This window comes from Ambystoma mexicanum, chromosome 2q (assembly GCF_040938575.1).
Source record: "Ambystoma mexicanum isolate Mex_15411 chromosome 2q, UKY_AmexF1_1, whole genome shotgun sequence".
Classification (NCBI taxonomy): Eukaryota; Metazoa; Chordata; class Amphibia; order Caudata; family Ambystomatidae; genus Ambystoma; species Ambystoma mexicanum.
The window spans coordinates 223,082,683-223,093,890 of NC_090924.1; positions in this window are offsets into that span (position 1 = coordinate 223,082,683).

Sequence of the window (11,208 nt, forward strand, 5' to 3'; positions counted from 1 at the left end):
TTACTAGGCATCTAGGGGGCTTGCAGGGGTGAATTAGGTTGAAACTTAATCTTTGAATGTAATAGGAGCAGTTGTTCAATACAAGCAGTCTGTTTAGAGACTTTCAAGTCCAGGCCCTCATATAATTTTGCAAACGGCCAGTAAGGCTGTGTTCATGGCAGTAAGCGTGTTGTTCAGGGCCGGGGCTTCCGGAAAGGAGCACCTCTCTTTGTAAACCGGGTTCAAAAAGAAGTCGGAGACTCGGGCGCCCTGATCAAAATGTGGTTGCCTCGGTGTGGGCGCTATGAATGAAACTGATTCATCAATGAATTCAATGGGGTGGGTTGCATTAATTATAGGTGATACTATTGGGACCACTGCAAGCATTTCACTCTGAGATAGCACAGGTGATAAGGCTTCGAGTTTAGGGCTGGATCTACTTTTATTACCTGGTTCTAGTTGGATTAAGTCACCAGTGTTCGAGCAAATGTATAACACTTCACTAGATGCTTCATCGGTTTTATTTGTGAGGTTCATGAGTTCTATGTCCTCCTCTTCAATTTCCCCTATCAGGTGGTCATATGCTTGCCTCAATTTTTGTTGGGCCAAAACAGAACATAATACAGGTTGAGGCATCTTGTCCCCTGCTAAAATCAAGGACAATGGCCGCATGTCTTCAGAAAGGCATGCTGCCATTATTGTAGTGTCAGTAGGGGCACCATGCAGACTGCTTTCGTCATGAGTGAGATCAGAGACTACTGGCATAGGGGAATCGGTATTCCTAATAATAGGCGGCTGGACTACTGTACCTGACACCAAAGGGCCGGTTTTGTTCGTAGGAGACGCCTGGTCGAGATTTCCCTCACCCTCAGGCACCAATCTTTCACCCGAACACAGTCTGATATCATCAGATACAGAAGCTGAGCGCTTAGAGCTAGTACGACCCACACTTGGTAATAGGGATGTTAATCATCTTTGAAGGAGGGCTTTTCTAGCTACATTATCACGACCCTGGCCAACCACTTTTGCTTGTGGCTCCGAAATGGGTGGCATACCGGTGGTCAGGGTGTAGGGTATCATTTACCAAGTGGCCTAGGCAATACAGTTTTAAAGCAAAATAAATAGATAAATGAAAGAAAAAAAAACACTAAACAAAATATCACAAAGGTCAATGAATCAAAAATAAAATAACTGAACTAGAATAGCTAGGTTAATAGGCCACCTTACCCCACAAACAGTAAATTATAAGTGGCACACCCTGCTCACCCTCTCAGCCAAACAGCTCAACAGCACAGTTGTAGCACACTTTGAATGCGCGCGCTGAATGCGCAGCTCCAGGTATATATATCCACTTCCTGTATCTTTTTTTGGGGGCGTGGTTTTGGCTCTGAAAGAATCTAAGGGGAAAGAGAAGAAGGCCAAAATGAAAAAAAGGGGCGTGTTGAATCTACAAGCCAGAGAACGGGGGGAGGAGTGGAACAAGACCTAACACAAGCAGCCCAGCCCACTACTTGAGACCCAGCCCAGCCAAACGAAAACACAAAGATACCCAGTAGGCGTAATGGAAGTCAATTACTGTTGGAGTTGTAGTCCACAAAGAAATCCAAAGCGGCGTTTCGCTTCGTAGTTGCAGCAGCGCTTCCTCTTGCGCATACACGAACCCAAAGTAGAACGTGGAATGGAAAGCAAAGTTTTTAGACAGCGTTTCCAGCACAGACGTCCCAGCAGCTCAACAGCACACTTGTAGCACACTTTGAATAGGATATATATAATGGGTAATGTACCCGTAGACAAAGAACTTGCTACCTGTAGAAGGAATATGCTCTGAGGAGAGAACCTGCCATTACAATTTCAAATTGTGCCAATAAGTGCTATACAACACAAGTTATTGTTATATTGCAAAATTTTGTTCTGAAAATTAGCAAAAAGGCAATGAGCCAGTCACCGATAGAAATAAATGATTCTGGAAAGTGATCCCAGGGTAATCATGTAGGTACTTATGGGAGGGTTGGCTTTTGGGGATTCACCAGACACAAAGAAATTGGTTGCCTGAAGCAAAGATGGATTGTGGGAATTTAGACAAGGATCAAAAACCTTTGATGAAGAAACAGGGTGGCTGTAAGCTCAATGAGTCAAAGCGAGGTCTTGCAACACTCTACTCAACCAGACCAATTCCTCCAAAAAATACCCTAGTTTTACACATGGGTATTATATGGTATGATAAGTCATTTATAACGCGCCTATACTCAAGGGTTTCTTTTGTTGAATATGTAAATGCATAGGGATGTTTTAATGATGAATTTATCTAGGAATCACTTGATATATTGTTATTGTGATTTTACGTGGCCTCCATTATGGTGACTGATCACCACCATTGCTGTCGGTGTAACACATCTTTTGTTTTAGAAAATGTATACTGTAAATGCGCATCTGTGTGTAGTGAGATGTGTTGTGTGGACGGTGAGTTTGGAGTTTGCATTTGAGTTTGCGTTTTTGAGCGCAAAATGTAGCTATATTGTATATATTGTATGTATTGACGTATGGGGTGCACACATGAGGTAGCATATTTGTGTAGCAATTGTGTACGTCTGAGTGGTAGCATATTTGTAGTGGAGTTTCCCACGTGTTTTGGAGTTGCATGCATGTTTGGTGGGGTGGCTTCCACATCCCGGCCGGGTGTGTTTGCCTAAATTTTGTAAAACCTTCGTAGGAACCTCATATTTTGTGGAGGCTTGTAATAGGAGTGTTTCAGTTGATGTTAACCCTTGAGTAGGGTAGTTGTGTAGACACCAGGGCATGGGGCCCGTTTTGTAGTTTGGAGGTCAGTTCAATGCAATTGTGCATGGGCGTTTTGGGCAAGGGGCCCATATTGTAGGTATGTGCGTTGTAGGTGACTGCACATGGTGTTTTTTAGGAGTAGATAGACTCCTAGTAGTTGGTATGTGGTGCCAGGTGGTGCATGCTAAGGTGAAGTTTAGTAGTTTAGCACGCCAGTTCATTTTTATTTCTCATGGTTTTTGGAGTGGCACACAGATAATAGGCCAGTGTTTTTTTTATTGTGGTTTTTTGGTTGAAGTTGTGGTCATTCGAGGACCAGATGAACCACACATTGGCAAATGAAATTGTTGATGATTTTTAACATCAAATTCTTAATACATTTTTACACGTAGTTTTTAGGTTGTGCTAGTAGACATTTTTGCATTGAATCATTTTGCTATATTTTTCATTCTTTTTCATGTTTTCTTTTTGGGGTGAAAGGATTTAGGCAAAGAGGCTTGGTTTGCTTCTGGATACATTGGTTGTGTTTGTTTTTGGCATGTTAGGACTATTGTTTGGGCCATTGTGTATGTTTAATATATCGGGGCTACACTATTTTGGAAGGTGTGTTTTGTCTCTTTTCGAGGCATGGATAGTGCTCAGGAGTGGCAGACCTGAGGCCAGGGGTGGCAGTCCTGGCAGAAGGAGGTGGGTTTTTAGATGGTTTTGATTGTAGTTTAGTTTTTATTGTCCATGTGGCAAGGCATGCGCTTGGTGGTGGCAGCATTGAGACCCTGGGTAGGCTGGGGTAGAAGGAGTTTTGTTTGTTCTGTTTGTTTGTCCTACCATTATAGTGGGTGTTTCCTGTGGTTGTTTTTTAAGGAGGGAGATGTGTTGTATCCTTGTATGTTTAGTGTGACTGTCTAGTTGAATGCAGGGTCTCATAGAACAGTGAAGTGGAGTTTAGAGTGTTGGGGGCTTGGGGATTCCCAGGAGTAACAGTTGGGACTTGGAGTATGGCAGGGAACCAGGACAGATGCTTGTGACTTTCTCTCCTACCTTTCACGATCTACATCTATGTAACCAAGTACAATAAAGTATCTTTCTGTTTGTAATTACCTGGGTCAGCCTGGTTCCTGCGCCATGTCATCACTGGCCCAGATACAATTTATCTCTGGCAGATGTGCTGGGGATTAATGACCCAAAATTACAGTGCAATTAAGAAATGTAAAACGTATCAATAATTGGTTACTGAGATTAACAGAGGGAATACATTCTGTTACCTTTAGGAAGAATGGATTACATGATTGACTTGTACATGGATATGAAACCTATCCCTCAGTGGTTCTGTACTTCGACTAAGGGCAAGCAACGTGTCACCCCGTAGTAAGGACAGGTTCTAGGGAGTCACCAGGAAATATAAAACTGGTCAACTGTTACAAAGGTGGGGTTTTTGGATTCATACGTATGGGTAGACTGTCGACCCTAGAAAGGATGGGTTCATGCAGGGAAGGAGAACCTGGCATATGCAAAAGGAATGGTCTGGGTATTCTCCCCAGAGACAGGGAGCTTTGCCTATAGCAATAATGGGAGCCTGACGATTCACTCAGGGAAAATAGAACTGGTCACATGCAGAAATTATGTTTTATAGTGATTAAACAAATAAAATAGCTTGGCGAGCTAAGTGCTTGCCACAGACCTTTTGATCTTTAGTTTAGAGTACACATGTTCAAAGCCCTGCAAGACCAACTCAGCCCTTCACCTTTTCTGAGGTCTATACATTGAGAATGATTATGATTACAGTGACTAATAACAGCACCTTTTATTACCGGGCTTAGAAGCATGAGGAAACCAGCAGAAAGTGCTTTAAAGCATTATGTTTACTTTAGTAGCAGAGATCCTGTCAAACATTATAGTCCTCTGTAATTAGCACATGTGTAGAGAGCTTCACATCTCTCAGGCTGGATGTTCCAGCATGCTATCACAGGGATACAAAGGCTTTCCCTCCAAGACAGGACGGGCTGAAGTGCTTATCATAGGGACGGACAGCCTTTCACCTGCAGTGCAGGATGGGATGAGTAGATCAGACCAGGTATCCAATCATTCATCTCATTTAGTAGATAAGTGGAATAAGACTGGAAAGCAGCAAACGATTAGACAGAGAAACAACTAGCTACCATTTGGACTTGATGGATTTGGAGCTGATCCCAGGAACATGGGGTTTGGAAAAATGGCACAGAGATCAACAGCCATCTCAACACCACCCTTAATTAAGCCTGGATGCACATATAGGAATGTAATGGTGCCTAACTCCACACCAAACATTTGAAAGGTTTTAAAACAGGGGTTGACCATTCATTTGCTTGTTGTTCTCTTTCTGGAGGTCTCACATTGAGGTGATTGAATGTAACCAGTCATCAATACTTTGGTCTGTTTGTTAAAGGGTGAAAACTCAGAGTGATTTTGGGTGCTAGACCAATGCAGTACCTGGCGTATTTCTGGCAACACTCCTCTAGAGATAACCTTTTCTTTGTTAATGCACATTCACTCCTTGTCCTCTCTCTGGAGAGACCCCATTCAAAGGCAAGGTGCCACTATTTCCTCATGCATCCTCTTGTATTCCCACCTGCGGGGCACCTCCATCCATCGCTGTTCTGCTTTATGCCAATCTCTTGCCATGCACTCTTCCATTATCCATTAGCATAACTCTTCATGCATGTACCCCGTCCAATCCAGCTTAGTGGTTAGTTTAAGGCACTGCTGTTATTAGAAATCATATTGCAAAGAAGAACATGGTCTCGTGCGACTCCCCGATGCACGTGTCTCGTTTCTCTGAATACAAGTGGGAGGGACAATTTGCTCAGGCAGTGCTTTACAGGGTTTGAAATTTGGGACAGATGTCTTTCAATTGGAGGATACATTGATGGTGGTTTAGCTGAGGCTACGGATGGCTCGGCACTCTTCTGCCTCAATCTAGTGCCTGACATGGCCTCGCTACAAATTTAGTGTATCGCAAGCAGCTAGCACCTGCACGCCAGCAGATAGTGCAACATGAGCCTGCCCAACTTAGAAACAATTTTATCAATGTTACTGAGCTTAGACTGGTGCCAGGGCAAGCCCGTGTGCAGCGTGCTGTATGTTGATTTTTCAAGTAACAGTCAGCTGCAGCAGGAAAGGCCCAAAAAATAAAACAGTCATCATAAATCAAATGCCCCCTAGTGATTGCAATTTTAAAGTTTGAGCTTCATTTGCTCGAAACTTTACATAGACACTTAAAAAATATATATATTTTACATATTTGTTTTATTATTGGCCATCTTTTTGACCAATAATATTTTCTGACCGAACCATTCCCTTAATGCACACTGGACTTGTTGGTCATTTCATTAAAAAAAATGCTCACCCTAACAGTGAAATGTCTGCAAACAATGATGCTTATATACCTTTTTGGACAGTCTCCTCTTTTGGTTTGAAACTTGACCTATCCTACTTAAACCACAAATGTTCGTTCACGGCTTGTTAACGTATTGTTCCAGAGTGAGGCAAAGGGTTGGGTGGCAAATTTGGGGGAGACCGAAAGACATCTTTCGTATTTTGAGGGGATCAGGAAACCCAAGCTTCGCCCATGGTTAGGATGACAAGGAGTTTGAGGATGTTGGTGGCAATGGGGAACTTCTGTACGAAGAGATAAGAACATTGGGACAGAGCAAGTAGAGTGAGGGCCTGCTGGGGCAGGACCGGACTCAGTGTAAGCAAAATAAAGCAGAGTGTTGTGGGCAGTGAGAGCAGCATGGACAGAAATTGGAAAGTTAGAGACACAGGGGGCATATCTGAGGCACTGAGCGCCACAAGGGGCAGAACTGGGGCAGTAAGACTGACATGAAACAAACCAGCTGACAGTATAGCCCACATTCTGAAGTACTAGAAAATATCTTATACATTCCCCAACAGAATTCTTTTATCATTAAGAAATTCTTGGTTGAAAAAGAATCCCCCAGCGCCCACGCTGCCCTGAGTGGGCGTGACCTTGCTGTCTGTGCTCACATGTGACACATTGGCGACACTAGTACGTTCCACTATTTAAAAAATGTACCAGTTTACATTGGGGTAGAGGTAGTTGCAATATTCGCATGGATTTTCAGAAGGCATTCATACTCATAACTGTGAAGAATTTCACAAACGTAATATTTTCCACATGTGGTACTGTCTGCATGCTGCGTGTAAGGCATGCAGCATTTTACACACATGGTATTTTATGTTGGTAATGCCTTCTGCAGGGAATGCATACTCTAAATGAAGGTGCACACCCTAAATGAATTATTGCATGTCTTTGCTCTTACTGCTGGACTCTTAATAATGGCTCTAGAAGGGGCAAGAAATGGGTGGCAAGAGAGATTTAAGTGGCCAAAGAAAGTATTTTAGAAATGTTGGAAAAGTGGGAGAAAACATTCAAGGAATATTGGGCAAACAAATTATTAGAAGGGTCTTTTGCCCAAAGCAAATCTCATCGAAGTAGCTAGGGTAGGAGTGCATTGGCATTAGGCGTATCCAGGGAGTGGCCTTGGGTGGCAAGTGCTACCCCAGGAATATGATTGGCCACCCCAGGTGCCACCCCATTATGCTAAACTATGATCATTAAAACTTTAAACACAAGTATGCAAGACACTAATGTTAGTTATTAAAGTAGGTATGGTAGTGGATTATTGGTTTTATCAGGCTCCTGTTTACGACCCTGTTCTCACCAGGTAGGTTAACATTCGATAAGACAAAATGAACAGGGTCTTAGATACCTAAAACACACACTCAAATCTTGGATTAAACAATTTCCACAGTATTTGTTGATTATTCACAAAGTTTTACTGTACATCACAGCAGGATGCTCAATATTTACATATACGAAATCAACAAAAGATGCAGTTAGTGCAAATCCGACGTCATTGTCTTGGATCCTTTGATTAAATGACAAGTAGATACCCTGGGAACCTTAAAGGAGCGCATGAGTAACAACACTTTAAACAAACAGAACATAGTGCATAACTGCAACAGAATAACCAACAAATACTGTGGAAATTGTTTGATCCAAGATTTCTGAGTGTGTTTTAGGTATCTAAGACCCTGTTCATTTTGGTATGGTAGTGGAGACAAATAGTAAATTAATGCTATTCAGACTGTGTGTGCTCATACTTCATGTCACCCCTGCATAAGTCAGTGCCCCACTTGGGCCACCCCATTCAAAAGAGTCTGGGCACACCACTGTGCCTTAGTGGATGGATAGATGGCTGCAGTGGTTTGGCCATGCTCCCTACTCGCAACCCACTTGCCATTGGGAGTCATGCCGTGCCAGCAGCATAGTCGCAGTGCTTTCCAGAAATGAAAATGCATTAGAGTGTGTGGCGCTATAAGCCACCTTGTCAGGCCTGAGGCAAAAGCAGTGAAGCTCGTCTTGTTTCAATGCTTGCTTTGTGTGTGGGGCCTTTGGATTTCTACTATCTTGTGTACACAAGATGTCAGTTGTGGGAAAATGTTGAAAGCTATGGAGGATATTCAACAGTAAAATCACTATTGACACTTTTACCTTTGTCATGATGTTCATATGTTATCCTTACAACTTTTCTCCTTATAAATGTATTTTATATACATTTTTCCTTAGATTTTTGTAGTTTGAAAATAACAAACAGTGCAGTAGTGTTTCCTACAGAGGGCTGAACTTGGAACCAAAAGTTCCCCTGTAAATACTTATTCACCATGTGCCAATGAATCGAGCAAGCCGAACGCCTCTAAGGACGAAATTTGAAAAAATTAATTGAGTTACTGATTTTTAAAGCACATTTTCCCTATTTGGAGATTCAAAAGTAGTTAAATATAAAAAAACATGACATAAATTAAAATATGCCTTAAGAGTGAGAATTAGCATACTGGGAACCAGGGGTGTAGCTAGGTCTGGAAAAGATACAGGGCTACGCTAATTCTGGGACTGTCTGGACTAGGGGCTAGCTAGTCTTTTTGGTTGTAACCCGTGAGCTTGAGTGGCTAGGGAGAGAGGGTAAGAGACCAGAAAACCAGAGAGACCGCACAAAAGAGGTCCACAATGTAGCCCCCCACCGGGAATGTCCAACGTTCCCTCTAGGCCGGTACACCACTGTCCACAAAGGGGGAGGGGCTTATTATGAAAAAACACAATTGGTCCAATGGCGCTGACATCAATTGCACAAAGCCGGGCTGACTGTAATTTCCAACGTAGGTGCTCCTTCACCAGTAGAACCACACGGATCTGCGTCTATGAATTGCCAAGTTACGGAACCTCGCGCAGCTCTCTTCATTGTAATTATACCAATTGTTTCAAAACATCATTCACTGTTGCCGCTTAGTCAACAGTCTCGGTAAATATTAATAAGGTTCTGCATTTATTGATTGGAACCTGGTAAGTACATTTTGCAGAATTTGTCTGGGTAGAAGCAAGAGCAGCTGCGACCTTGAAGGCACTCCTGAGGACATGACTGCCTGGGAGAGAATGACAGTGGAAACAATTGGAATCCTCCTCCTTTGCAGAGTCAGCGCCAAATGGCTGTCATTTCCCAAATGAGAGATGATGCTGCGGAATAATTGTAATCACATGAAATGGCGGACAGGCTCCGACATGACCCGGATCTCTGCTTAAGAGGATTGCACCGTGGCATCCCGCTGCTAGCGGCACTATGCAATGAGGCGAAGGGCATTCATATTTCTGAATACAGAAGCTGAACACCACTAGGGCCGCTTCTCTGCTTCCCCATTGTCTTTTCATGGTCCCTCAGCGAAGCAGGGTTTTGAGGCAAGCAGAGACATGTGCTATAATGTCAGTCTGCATATTTCATGAAAGAGGTTATTTTTTTCAGCTCTGACTTAAATGATGGCCATCAAACTATATGTATCAATCCTGGAAGCTATAGTTTTTGGACAAGGTTTTTTGAACCACTTAGGATTTGTGCACATTACACCTATTGCACATCTAAAATGGTCCTCAATGTCAATCTGATCCCTGCTAATAGAACACATGCTTAAACGGGCTAACATTTTCACTAGTGATTGGATATTCATTGTCCACATGTGGAAATGTCTACTCCCCTAAAGTTTCAGTACCTGGTGGCCCCCCATGTGCGCAGGAATGACATCACCTAAGCGCTTCATATAAGTTTTGGTCAGTCTCTCACATCACCTTTAGGAATATTGACCCATTCCTCCTTAGGGAACAGCTTCACCATGCTGACATTTTGGTTTTGACGATTTCTTCCACCAATGGTTTTACCTCAAAACTACAGATGGTAATTATAGGCATTGTATATAGAGTGGGTGGGGGTTTCTAGTGTAAGGTGGAGCACAGCAGTTCTCTCTCACATTTTGCAGTAAAAAAGAAGTGGCAAATTCTGCAAAAATAAAATTTGGCAAAGTTGCAATCGACAAATTGTTTTCAGTAAAACTTCATAGATCCGACCTTTGAGGACTGCAAAGCATGGACAGCTCCATCGGGTCCTACCTGAACAATCTAGCATGGTTTAGGTACATAATCTGGCTAGACCATGCTATCTTTAAAGAAAAATGAACAGTACATTGTGCAAGATGGGGAGGCACAGCAGTGAAGATGCTTGCTCCCTTATATGCCTCCTGGTGTGTCTCACATCACAAGATTGACGTTTTCTAACAGTTCTTAACAAAAATGCTGTTTGTAACTTGACTCACTGAGCCGGATTCTCAAAATATAACGCAAATGAAAAGAGTGCAGAGGATGTGCGTGCTTCATTTGTGTTAATATTAGAAAAGCGCAGGTCACCCTTCACATTTCTTGAGGAAAGATGTGCTGGCCAGCCCCCACGCATACGTTAGTGTCAGAAGCTCACTCTCGACAGTAATGACTTACTCCTACCACCTATGTGGCTGCTGGGAGCCCATTTCCCTGTGGGGCCATAACTGTGAAATGTTATTAAACGACATGTGCTTTCCAGTTTGGGAAATTGAAATGCATAATGTGCGCATTCCCCTGTGCCGTGTCCCAAAAGACACAGATGAATGTGCCTCTTTTCTGAACATCTAAAAGGGAATACCATTTGTGATTTTGGAATGCACTTGTAAATGCAATTAGTACCCGGCGAGGGCGCAATCAGAATGCAAGAGCCATTCTGATTGGCCCTCGCCTAGTCATTACCAGGCCGGGAATCCCTCTGTCGGGATTCCATGGCCTTTGTCCCCGGCAGGGGGCGTGGCAGCCCCTCAGCCAATGAGGAGGGTCGAAGTGGGGCCATTCCCTTCCCTCCCTCCCACCGCCCGCCCCCCCCCCCCAAACTTACCTTCTTGTTTCTGTCCCCGGCGGGGGACGACAGAAGCCTCCAGCCATGTGGAGACTCGCTTTGCTCGGGGCCTATACCTATGGGCCCTGGGGCATTACCTGAGTCGGTATTGCCCCCGCCGCTCGGGTCATATTGCTTAAATAAAGTCCTC